Raw genomic sequence first — 12,984 nt, forward strand, 5'->3', positions numbered from 1 at the left:
GTAGGGTCTTCACTGGTTTTGGGACAGAGGCAAGAAAGTCAGGAGGAGATAACCGATGCACGGGGGAGGCTGGCATCTGGAGTGCAGGGTCAGACGGAGGCTCCAGCAGCCCTGCCCAGGTGCCTGTCCCTGGAGGAGGACCATCAATGGTTATCGCCAGTCTCACGGCACTGGACCATTAACAGAGAAGTGCAGCCCAGCTGCTCTGAGGCCTCCTAACTCAGCTTAAGCTCCCCCTCCTCACCGGGCCAGGCAGGTCTGCTCACTGATGACTTAAAACGCTGCCCTCAATTCTATCTTTAGCTCTGGTTGCTGGAAGCCTGAGTGACAGGCAGGGTGGCGGCTGGTGCTGGGGTGGGGAAAATTTGCAGCAACCAGGGTTGCTGAGAAGGTGGCCCGAGGGTAAGGAGCAGGGCCCACGTCACGCTCCCTGCTGCAGCTGTGGCCAGTGCAGTGGCATTCGATCAGAGCTCCGTTGATGTTGGTGGTATGGGTGGGCAGATGGAGCAGAGGTCCCCAGAGGGGAGCGTGAGAGCAAGGCCAAGTGGTCCATAGACTAAGTCACAGAGCCTGAAGCAACTCTGCATCATCTTGGGCAGGCGGCTCCCTTCCTGACCTCAGTTTCTTTATTTGTAAAAGGGGACTAGATAAGCAGTTTTCAGACAAGATCCATGGACCACCACCACTACCTCCACCACCACCTCCACCCCGCCCCCCGAAACAAGGCACTGCTGCTGGGTTTGACTTGGGCAGAAGGGAAAAGATGGACTGGCAGGGCTCTTCTACCCATTATACTGGGGTTAAGTCATTTTTTATCAATTCTGGGTAGTAAGCTTCCTGGAAAGAATTCTTTAGACAGAGGGCAGCTCAGGTCTGCAAGCACATGCAGACTTGAGAAGCCAGAATGAAATTGCCTCTTGCAGCAGGTGGCAAGAATAGCCCCTCAACTGCCTCTCATCAGGACTGATGTGAAAATCTCTCATCTAAGCAATCAAACAGCGGCAAGCTCCTATGCAGCCAGTTCTCTTTTCCAATAAGAGAAGGCAAGTGCCCAAGAAAGGATGGGGAGGGGGGCGAGAGGAGGCCCTTGCAGGGCAGTAGGAGGGTGGACTGGAAGGGGCTGACTCAAGGATGATCAAAACCCGCAGCCAGACCTAGGGGAGAAATGAGCTCACAGGAAGAGTTCAGAGGAAAGTGCCAGGGAAGCGAAATGAGTCGGATCCCTCCTCCCTGTCTGTCCTGAGGTGGGGGTGGGGGGGGTGGGGGAGGGGGACAGGGCACAGCAGGGCTTAGTCTGAGGTCCCAAGAGGGATCTGGCAGCCTAGTGTCCTGGGACCTGGATGCCTGGGATGCTGACTCCGTGGAGCCCAGGGAACAAGGTTATGAGCAAGGCAGGAAGGCCCCTGTGGAAAGGGAAGCCTGAGTTGGGGGACTTCCCGTCCTTCCACTTGGCCTGCCTTACAAATGGCAGGGGGTAGGACGGATACTTAGGCAAGTTACTCTACTCCTACACACCTCCATTTTCCTCACACATTATATGGCAATAACATTTGACCTGCATCAAGGAGATGTTCTGATCAAATCAGATTACAGGTGGGAAAGTTTTTCATTTTAAATGATGAAACTCCTTTCCAGGTATTATTCTATGGCCAGAGGGCTGTGATTTAGGTGGTAGGTCACTGTTTTCTCCAGTCTCTTTTTCCTCCTGTTCTTGGATGCTGGCTCCAGTGAAGCCCAGGGCCTGCTTCTCTCCCTCCTTTGAACTATCTTCCTCCTTCTTTCTCAAAGGCATCCTCCTCCCACAGCATTTCTTTTGCCAGTCTTTATTTATTTATTTATTTTTATCTTCACCAGAGGACATTTTTTCATTGTTTTTTAGAGAGAGAGGAAGGGAGAGAAGAAAACAATGAGAGAGAGAAGCATCGACTGCTTGCCTTCCGTATGTGCACAGACCAGGAACTGGACTGTACATGCCAGGACTAGGGATTGCATGAACCTGGATGGGGTATTGAACCCGCAACCTAGGTATGTGCCCTGACTGGGAATTGAACCCAAAACCTTTTGGGTTACTGGATGATGTTTCAACCAACCAAGCCACACTGGCCAGGGCTCTCTCACTAGTCTTTACCCTGGTGTGGCTTCTGGCACTGAGTTCTTAATAAGCAAAGTTTCTTTTAGAACCTGTGTTCCAACCTCCCAGCTCCAGCTCATCTTACATACTCCGGCCGGATTCATTGTCTCCCTGCTTGGAAACCTGCTGCGTGTTCAGGTGTGCATCCCACATTAAACCTGAGTTACTCACTGAGGAGTTGCCTATGCCTGCTCCGTTCTCGCTGACCTGACCGCCCCAGGCACCAACTCTGGCATGGTCCCATTGTAGACAATCAGCTCTCTCCGCACCCACCTGCCTCCAAACCATCCCCTCATCTAACACTCGAACTTCCTCCCTTTTCTGTTAAATCAGCTAAATACACTTTGAACAACTGGCCAAACACCTCCTCTCCTCCAAGAAACCTTCCCCAAATAACCTTGTGAAATCTTGACCTCCCTTCCCTTGAACACTTCCTAGAATAGAACAGGCTTGGCACCTCTGTCGTGTGTGCATATTGAGGTGTGTGTCTGTGGTTCGGGTAGGTTCTGTGAGGGTCATCCTTCCCGAAGGCACCGTACCCACTGGTTTCCCCTGGTGAGACGGGTACAGGCCGCTGACCGACTAGCAGACCATTATGTGGGAAGGTGACCAGCTCAGGTTTGGTGTGGGGAAGATGGCAGGACAGTGTCAGGTGCAGAGGCTGCAGGACCTTTATCACAGCAGGACTTCCCAGAGCAAAAAAAAAAAAAAGACTTCCCAGAGCCTTTTCCCCAAAACTGGGCCACAGGGTGTCCTCCTCTAACACACTAGGCAGCACTCATCACCTGTAAGCTGTGGCAGGGACTGAAGTGAGGTGCAGCGGTTATCCATCCCCAGAATGGCAGGCGGGTTGGTTTTGGCGGCCTGCACAGTGCTAAGGGGTGAAGGCTCAGGGGCTGCATATGTGCACACGTTGGGCTCAGCACATAGTCCTGGCCTCTTCTGTGGTCTTAAGTTCAGAGACGGCAGGAACAGTGCTTTTTTTGCTGCCAGGTCTGGCAATTTAACCCAGGGTAACCTTTAGGTGCTTTCTAATCCTGCAATTTCTTTGTGTATTATACTGGTTGGAAAATGAAAACCCTCTTTGCCAGCTATTAATTTACCACAATAAGCAAGAATTCTGCTTTTTGTGACAAAGACGGTTTCTGAATGCCAATCTTAGGGCTGCCAGATTGCAATTTTAAGTGGGGGCAACCAGCATGGTTACAATTTGCCAGTGATTTATCACAGGGGTTACAAGAAAAGGAGAAAACACAGTCAAGAGGGAGTAGAGAAGTATTACCTACTTCTTGCCTCATCTCTAACTTCTTTGGCAGCAAATCTCATGCCTTTGACTCTCGTTAACCGCCCCGCCCCCACGCCTTTTAAAACCACAGATGATTCTTATTTTTCCATTCTGTCCTATTCTTATTTCCAGCCTTTTCCTGACATTGGTGTAACTTGGCCCACTGCTTTGAAACCACATCACTGCTTGCTGGCACTTCCCATGCATTGGTCATCCAGGACCTTAGCTTGCTACATTTTGCCAGTGGGTCTGATCCCTTCATCAGAGAGCTGCTTCTGCGTTGATTGGTTCCATAAGCTCTTGAAACAGTGTCCAGACTGTAAAGATGGAAGCTCGCTCCTTCCCCTTCCCTGAACATTGAATAGGGACTTGGGTGTATTGGAAAAGGAGAGGGGCAGGCAGGCTTGGGTCTGAGATACAGAGTTGCTGAGAAGCTAGAAAGAATTTGCTCAGGTAGGCAGAGTAGGGGTTCTGGGGGTGGAGGCTCAGAATGGCACCACCTAGGGACCATTAGAGATTACGCTGGGGGAGTTAAAAGCTGCGATTAAGTCAGAACATTGTCTCCTTCATCTCAGCCCCTGCAGAGAATCAGTCCCAGTAATCCCCACTCCAGTTCCCACTGCTGCTCTCCAGCCTTCCTCACACACCTACTCTTCCAACTTCCTGCTTCTTGTTGCCTATCTAGGAGAACTTTGCTCGGCATGGCTTTGCAATGTGGGTGGTTATCTTTGCCAAGGTTCTATCTACTCAGATCCCGGGGAGCCCCTGGGCTGGACAGTGAACATGTGTTTGTTGTGCATGGTTTCAGAGTGCCTCGGTTTAAAAACCGACCCAGCTCTGACTTCAAGGAGCTCATCGTTTCTCCTGGAGTTAAGGAAAACAAGGTAACAATGGACACATGCGAAGAAACTAGGGAATAACTTCCTAGGCGCAATGGCAGAAAGTTAAATTCTCTTGTACTTCCTGCTTTCAGCTCATTCTTGCTCCCTCCTCCATCCTCCGCCCCGCTCCCAAGTCCTCCCTGGAATAGTTTGGACACAATACTGCATGAAGCCTCCTTATTTAGAGCCTCTTGGGAGAGACAAAGAAGTGGTTCCAACTCTCTCTAGAGGAGGAGGTGGGCAGAGCTATCTTGACAATAAATCCAACTAACAAGTCACAGACCAGACTAAGAGTTGATTGCTATGGAGTCAGTTCAACACTCAATGTACAACTACTCTACCTGCAGGATACTGTGCTAGGTCTTTGCATGAGTGGTGAGGGGTGCAAGAATGAACAAAAAAGTCTTGCTTCTAGAAAGCCTGTCCTCCATGCGTTTCTAGTAATATTTCATTTACAAAATTTCAACCATACAGAATCCTTTGGAATATAGTACTTTGAGATATTAATGTTTCTCAGACTCTTTCACAGCACTACTGTTAAAATCATTAACAATATCTTTAGAGTGTTTGAGTTTTTATAATCATATGAAATTTATGTTCTACTAATATGAGTGTTGCTTTTAATATAAAGTGATACTCATTTCCTCCAACCTCACATTCTGTTACAGAAAGAGGGGAGTCCAAAAACAAACCCCAGAGTTTGCGGCTGGGAGATAGGAAAAAGGAAGCAGCTTTCAGGATGCCCGTGCATGTCTGGGGCTAGTGGCTGGAAACTTTGTTACACAAAGATCCGCTTTGAAATTTCCAAGGCCCAGGAAGATGGGAGGGGTCTTGGACTATGGGATGATATGGAAGGAGACTACAGAGCCTGCGTAGGGTTCTGTGAATGGTTAGAATTGTTTGCAACACCCACTACGTCAGAGGACGCAGTCAGGGATATATAAGCAGTTGTGGACATTTTAGCGCGCGCTCCCTCTATGTGGCTTGGAGGAGGGTGCTCTCAGGCTTCTTTAAGGGAGGCCTCCAGGCTGCTTTAAGAGGCTCTTGCCATGTGGTTTTGAGGAGAGGAGATCCACGGGGTTTGCAGGAAGAAGGCAGTTTACAAGGAGGCTGAGAATCCAGGCGGTTCTGCATTGAGACCTCCCCAATCAGAATTGAGTGATTGGCAGCTACTGGTAAAGCTGAACTGTGCCTAGGAAGTAGGGAAACGGTGTTTCTGACTTTCCTAAGACTGGCCAGGTCTGGGAGGGGGAGGCAGAACTATGTGCAAATAAGCAATTCTTTTTCTTTTCACTGAACTTTGGTATTGAGAGTTATAATTCTGGTGGCGGGCAATCAGGCCCCTAACTAAACAGCCCGTGGGTTCTGTTTCAATCGGAGCAGTCCAGGGTTTCTGTTACAATTCCTCAAGGTCTAGTTATAACTGAAACAGTAAGAAAATGGACAGTTATCCTGTTTTTGTTTACCCCCTGCACATTATCTTATACCCAAGGGACACAAGTATCCTCCGAGGGACAATCAGGGTAACAGATACTCAGTACTTATCAAAGCTCTCTCCTTTCCAGGACACCTCCTAGATCTGACCTTGCTAGGCAGCTCCAGTGTCAATTTTTCCTGCCTTGGCCCTCTACTCCTTCAATCCAGGAGCCTCTTAGTCCTGGGACATCCTGTCCCAACCTGCTTTCTTCTTGTGCCTCTATTAGAGGAGGCTCCCTGTTCAGTGCTGATTCTTGTTTTTATGTTTGGTATTGTTTTTAGTTTTGGACACACAACCATTTCAGCCCGAAGCAACTAGTGCCAAAAAAAGAGCAACTAGTGCCAAAAAAAGCCATATCATTCCATTAATTAATTAATTTAAAATATTTATTGGACACTGGGAACACAATGACGATCAGAGTAGAAATGTTTTCTACCCCAATGGTGGTTACAAGTTCCTGGGGGAGAAAGACATTAATCAGATAATCCTGTCAGCATGGAATTCTAAATTGTGCCCTGAAGGGAGAGAAGGGGAGGCTATGAGAATATAGAGCGAAGTACTTGATCTGATCTGGGCAAGGTGGTCCAGGATGGCTTCCCTGAGGAAGAGACATTTTGAGAGAAATGTGGAGGTTGAGTAGGAGTTACCTAAATGAAAATTAACTAAGTGAGGGGGAGCATTCCAAGCAGAGGTAACAGTATGTTCTAAGAGTCCCGTTGTGGGGAGAGGGGAGCACAACCAACTTGAGGAACTGAAAGGAGGCTGGTGTGGCTGGAGCACAGACAGAGAAAGAAATGGGTCAGATGAGCTGGGTGGGTGGGGGCCAGAATTCTAAAATCCAAACAGATAATTTTAGCCAGATGTATATATATACTGGGTACAAAGTTAGGACATAACTAAATATGCTTGCTTACCTCCACAGAAAATTAAGTAGGAGGAACTTTAAGTAAAACAAATTAACCCAGATAAGTAGTTCAGGAGGAGGTAAATTCACTATAACAAATATTTCCCCCCAAATTTCAGAAGACAAGGGTCGGGGACATGTTTGTCGAATGAATGAAAAAATCATAAATGATGGATGAATAAAGAGATAGGATAGTATCAGACATCTCCATTCCCAGCCATGCTCTCAGCAGAAGCCCCTGACCTGGCCCTGTCTCTTACAGAACAAATCACCCACAGTGCTCTGCCTTCAGGTTGCCATGGGATTCTGTACATATCACAGTCATGGCATTGTCCCACCATATCACAGGGGTGGTTTGCTGCTTGCCTCTCCCATTAGATGCTGAGCTCCTTGAAGGCAGGGACGTTGCCTCACTCACTTTTTCATCCCCAGGTCCCCAGCATAGTGCCTGGCACATCACAGGTGCTTAGCAAATGTTGCTTGAAGGAATGCACACTGTCTTGACCATATAAATTCAACTAGACTGCATGCCGATCAGGATAATAGAAGCAAGCAGTTGCCTAAGCTTTCTATACCCTCAGGACTAATAACAAACATTGCAGGAGAGCCAGATGCATTAGACATCTGTTTTATGGCCAAATCTTAATCTTGTTCTTTTTTCTTTTCTTTTTTTTAAAGATTATTTATTTAGTTTTAAGAGAAAGGGGAAGGGAGGGAGAAAGACAAGGAGAGAAACATCAATGTGTGGTTGCCACTCACGTGCCCCAAACCGGGGACCCGGCCTACGATCCAGTCATGTGTCCTGACTGGGAACTGAACTGGTGACCCCCTGGCTCGCAGATCAGTGCTCAATCCACTGAGCCACACCAGCCAGGGTTTAAATTGTGCTCTTATAGGGATCAAACCTAGGACCTCGCTTTTCTTGTGGGTTTTTCTGTGGGTGTGTTCAGTTCATCAAGTCAGCAGGAACTAAGAAGGAAAATGCACAAGATGAATTGTCAGTCTTCTTTGCTCGCCTATGATATTAATATTCTGAGTGTGAGTAGCCTTTGTATTTCGAAGCTACAGGCGCACACCCACCATTTCCTTTTGTTTATACAAGACTTCTATGAGGTATTTAACTAAAAGAGGTTAAATGACTCATCCAAGGTCATGGCAAATCAGTCAGGCCTAGAGGCTTTTTTCCTTCATTCATTCCACTGCCTTTTTTATTTTTATTTTTTAAATGTTTTATTTATTTATTTTTAGAGAGAGAGGAAGGGAGAAAGGAAGAGAGGAAGAGAAACATCAATGTGTGAGAAATAAATTGAATGGTTGCCTCTCACAAGCCCCCAGATGGGGCCCTGGCCCGCAACACAGGCATGTGCCCTGACCAGGAATTGAAACACTGAGTTTTCAGTTTGCAGGCCAGTGATCAGTCCACTGAGCCACACCAGCCAGGGCATCATTCCACTGCCTTTATTCCTTACTCAGCACTTTCCCTGTTACCCACCTTGCAAGAAGATGGTTCTCAGTGGCCATGGTCCGGGAGATGCTCTGGGTAGTTCCTTGGGCCTTGTTCCTGCTGAGGATGCCAAGGGTGTTCTGTCGGGGGCTGCAGAGTCAGCGTACCAGAGAGGGCAGAGAGTTGGGTAAACCAAATCTGCTTTTTCCCACCCTCTCAGATGGAACCTGATGCAATCTGCAGCTACAGAGCCATGACCCGGGCAGGAGCAGCCAGGATCACTGGGGAGGCTGGAGGCTTGTTGAACTGAACTGGAGACAGACAGCAGCCAGGAGGGAGGGGAGCCGTTTCCTCCTGAGCCCAGGGCCAGGGAGCCTGCAGGCTGGAGACAAGCTAGTGTTGTCAATGAATCCTAGACACAGATGATACTGGCTTCTACAAGATGTGAGCTCAAGTCCTGCTTTAGAGCTACCCACTCAGGATAGGGCACTCCATGCCTTTCTTGAGAAGAATGAAACCAAATCAGCTGTTAGCTTCCCACCCCTTTGGAATCAAGGCCGCTATAGGGCTAAGTGGTCAGATTCAAAATCTCAAGAATTGTGACATTTTTCCATATTAAAAAAATTCACTAAACAACTGCTGAGTGCTGAGTTCTAGGCATTTACTTAAAGATGAAAAGGCAGTCTCTATTCTTAATATGTTTACAGTCTAGAAAGGAGGTGAGCTGACACACAAAAATTATACATGAAAATGAATGTGTCTGGTGTGGCTCAGTGGGATGAACGCCAGCCTGCAAACTGAAAGGTCACTGTTTTGATTCACAGTCGGGGCACATGCCTGGGTTGCAGGCCAGGTTCCTGGTTGGGGACATCCAAGAGGCAACTGATCGATATTCTCTCTACTCTTTCTCCCTCCCTTTCCCTCTCTCTAAAAAATGAATGTGGTTAAGTGTCATAAAGAGAAGATTAGAGCCCTGGCTGGTGTGGCTCAGTGGATTGAGTGCTGGCCTGCAAACTGAAAGGTTGCCAGGTCGATTCCCAGTCAGGGCACATGCCTGGGTTGTGGGCCGGGTCTCCAGCTGGGGGCATGCGAAAGGCAACCAATTGATGCATCACTCACACCTTGATGTTTCTCTCCCTCTATTCTTCTCTTCCTTCCCCTCTCTCTAAGAGTAAATAAATAAAATCTTTTAAAAATAAAGAGACAGAAGATTAGAATCTACCTTAATGAAGGCAAACCATAGGGAGGGCCAACAGGGTGGCTATCAGTCTTGAATGGCACCTAATTCTGGAAAACAAATCCATGGCAAATGTCTATGATTCTGCGCCACTGAGCAGTTTCCAGGGCTGCAACCTTCTTTTCTTATTTAGGAGAGTAATAATAATCAGTTGCTTAATAGAGTCAGGTACTGCACTGAGCACTTTGTACACAGTACCTCAGGTCATCACTAAACCTACCTGAGGTGGGTATTCTTATCTTATTTTACAGCTGAGAAAATTGAGGCCTTAAGAAGTTAAATAAAGAGTGAAGAACTTAAAAGTACTCATCACACACACACACACACATAAACATACACACACACATGATGTTAAATAATGTATCCAAAGTTAATCAGCTGGAAACAGTTGGAGGTGGGATACCAAGCCAGCTTAAATTGAAAAATTTAAATGTTACAGAAATCCATAAACAACTACTATGATCCAACAGTGAAAACCTCCCTACAGACCTGGGGCAATGCTCAATTGCCTACGGAGCAGTCCAAATTCTGGGTGGCATCTCTCTCTCTCTCTGGTGTCAGACCCCTTGGCTCTAAAGCTCCCTGGGAGGGGCAGAGACCAATAACTCCAGGTACGTGAAGGCAAGATTAGGAGAGAAAGTCAAGATCATACATACACCTTATTTATTATTTTTTAAAATACTTAAAAAGATTTTATTTACATATTTTTAGAGAGGGAGAAGAGAGAAAGAAAGAGAAACATCAGTTGGTTGCCTCCTGCACTCCCCCAACTGGGACTGAACCCACAACCCAGGCATTTGCCCTGACCTGGAATTGAACCAGTGACCCTTCTCTTTGCAGGACAACGTCCAATCAACTGAGCCACATAGGTCAGGGCTAATGACCATACACTTTAGGATTCTAGAGAATCAGGTTAAAGTCCCATGAGCCAAGTATATCTGAGATGGTCTCTAAAATTATGGCTTGGCCTTTGTCTCAGTCCTAAGCCCCTCTGGATTCTAGGGATTTTCTTTGTTCTTACAGGTATGGTTAGTCTGTGTCTGCTTGCCCATGGCATCCAAACTTCCCTTCAGTGTCTTGTGAACGAAAAAGGGACTATGTAGCAAACATGGGGACTCAGTGCTACCTGGCAGAACTGGCAAGCCCAGTGACCACAAGTATCCACACAGGATGGTCTGACCATAAATCCTAACTGGGCAGACTATGGCAGGTTGCCATGTCCCAGGCCTGTAGCTTCCTTAGCAAAGGCTATGCTTTACCTTAAGTGAGCTCAGTCCATTGTTTTTATGCATCTAAGATAACATACCTTTGAAATGTCAGAGTGATGTTCTCTTTTTAGACCACCCAAAGTGTAAGCACGAGACCACAGAACCCCTCATTGTTATCCTGTTTCCCACATACCATCTCTATGTGCTATAAATGTTAAATGTTAACTATTCCTATACCCACCAATATAATAAACGAAGTATGTGCTTCTCCACTTGGTGTTTTATCTACTTCTACAGATTTTCTTGCTTTGCTTTCTCCTGCCTCCCTAATTTACCACCAATGGATTTCATGTAAGCTTCTTATGTTTTTCTCCTTTGATTCTAATGTATAAAATAAGCTGCAAAACTGCCATTTCTGGAGCACTTTCTTCACCCTTTGTCATCTTGTTTCTGGGCATGTCCTCAAAATTTGGCACAAAAAAACCTGAATAAAACTTTTTTATAGACTGGGCCTTCTTTTGTTGACAGTCTCAATGAATCATAAGCTTCTAGTTCTGACAGAGACTTCTAGAGATTATCTAGCCCAACCCCTTCAGTGTGTACATTACACATTAACAACAGTTAATGGCAGAGCCATTCAAGCGTTTTCTGTTTCAGTAGGTCATCTTACCACCAAACACTGATCTAAGTTATTTCTCTTAATTGCAAAACCCAGAAAACAATCTTATAACTGTTGCGTGCATCCACCGAGAACCTCTGTCAAACCCCGTCTTTACTCCATCTGCAGTACCCCTTTTTGTGGTACAGGTGTGTGGGTGGTGACTACCTGTCCTTCTGCTTCCTCATCTGGTACTCCTAGCATCTCTGTCATGTTCAAGGCCAGCAGCCATCCATTCTGTCCGCCAGGCTCCTTATGGATCTGACCCACTGGCAGTCCGAACTAAGCTGATCTTTCACCTTGCTGGCTGCTTATTTAGGGCACATGAAGTGTGGAGAACAGCTTATCATGCAGAGAGGATCCAAGACTTGCCCTCTCTGACCCGGAACAGATGAGGGGTGGCAGCGCTGACATGCGAGGTCTGCCCCAGGATCTCATGCTCTTGCTCTCCATCTGGGGCAGCAAACAACTGTGCTCTGTAAACACCTGTGCTCTGTGGCTACCATGGGGCAATGAGCAGAGAACAGGTGAAGAATACCTACAGGAAGTGGGAGAGGTCACTGCTTTTCTGTCACAGACCTAAGAAGCTAGCCAGGCTCCCCTCATTGCTCATTCTCTTCTAGGACCCGCAAGCCAAAGATGCAGCCCATCTCTTGGGTTCCACCCTCTACCCTCGCTTCCACTTTTTAGGAACCAAACCTCTGGTTTGGAGAGCATTGTAGGTTTCCATAGCAATGGGCCTTTTACCTGTTTCCATGGCAACAAACACCCAGACCATTTAGTTGCTACTCAACTGACAGCTGTAAATGAATAGGATTCAGTTTAGAATTGAGGGATAGGCCAGGGGATTCTCCTTATAGAAAAAGACACAACCACCTAAAATGACTTAACTCGTCTAAAGATTCTTTCAGGCAGCATCTGTGGAAATCCAGCGCCACTTTCAAACTCATGTCACCCAACGCTGCCTATCCCATTCCCAATACACACACACACACACACACACACACACACACCCAAACTGAGTATCCCAGGTCTTTGAATCCCCCAAGCCCTATTTCCTGTTCTGTGTCCTTCCCAAAGGGCCGTTGGGAAAAACACTTGTTCAGGGTGACTATCACCATGGTGATGTTTCTCACATAACCCTTTCGTCTGTGTCAATGCTCTTCCTATGTACCACGACCCTGTCCTTGTACCAACCCAGCCATTTAAGGAGTATTTGCTTTTTAGATGATCTGATGTGAATGGCTATTTCCAGGTCATCTTCCCTTTGCCTGAACCTCACTTATGTCAAGCCACTCCTCCTATATCTCTGTGGGTGCTCTCAGAGAACAGATTGTTTTATCAACCTTGGCAAAGTATTATTAATTTAAGAAGTCAACTAAGAGTTCAAAACCAAAGAGGATTAGAAATTACCCCATGCTTTTTGATTTTTATTAGTCTGATTTGACTAAACGCCAGGCTTCCCACCTAGCACTCTACCACACTGGGGTCACTGGGTATTGTTTCCTTTACTCTGTAAACAGGGGTACCTCTCATGTTGTTGTTTCTTTAAATGACCGGAGTCTGGAATTTATGCAAGAGAGATGTGTCTAAGCCTCCATGGCTTGCTCAGTGGACTAGAAAAAAATATGAGACTGTCATTGGAAAGAACATGACCTTTTTTATACAACTCAAGTTCAGTGTTTCTCAATGTTCTAATGCCTCGGGGTGGAGGTGAGGGGGGTGCCTGTGAACCACCTGTAAAGACCTTTCAGACTAA

Source organism: Furipterus horrens, unplaced genomic scaffold (genome assembly GCF_987537825.1).
Source record: "Furipterus horrens unplaced genomic scaffold, mFurHor1.1.pri manual_scaffold_3, whole genome shotgun sequence".
Classification (NCBI taxonomy): domain Eukaryota; kingdom Metazoa; phylum Chordata; class Mammalia; order Chiroptera; family Furipteridae; genus Furipterus; species Furipterus horrens.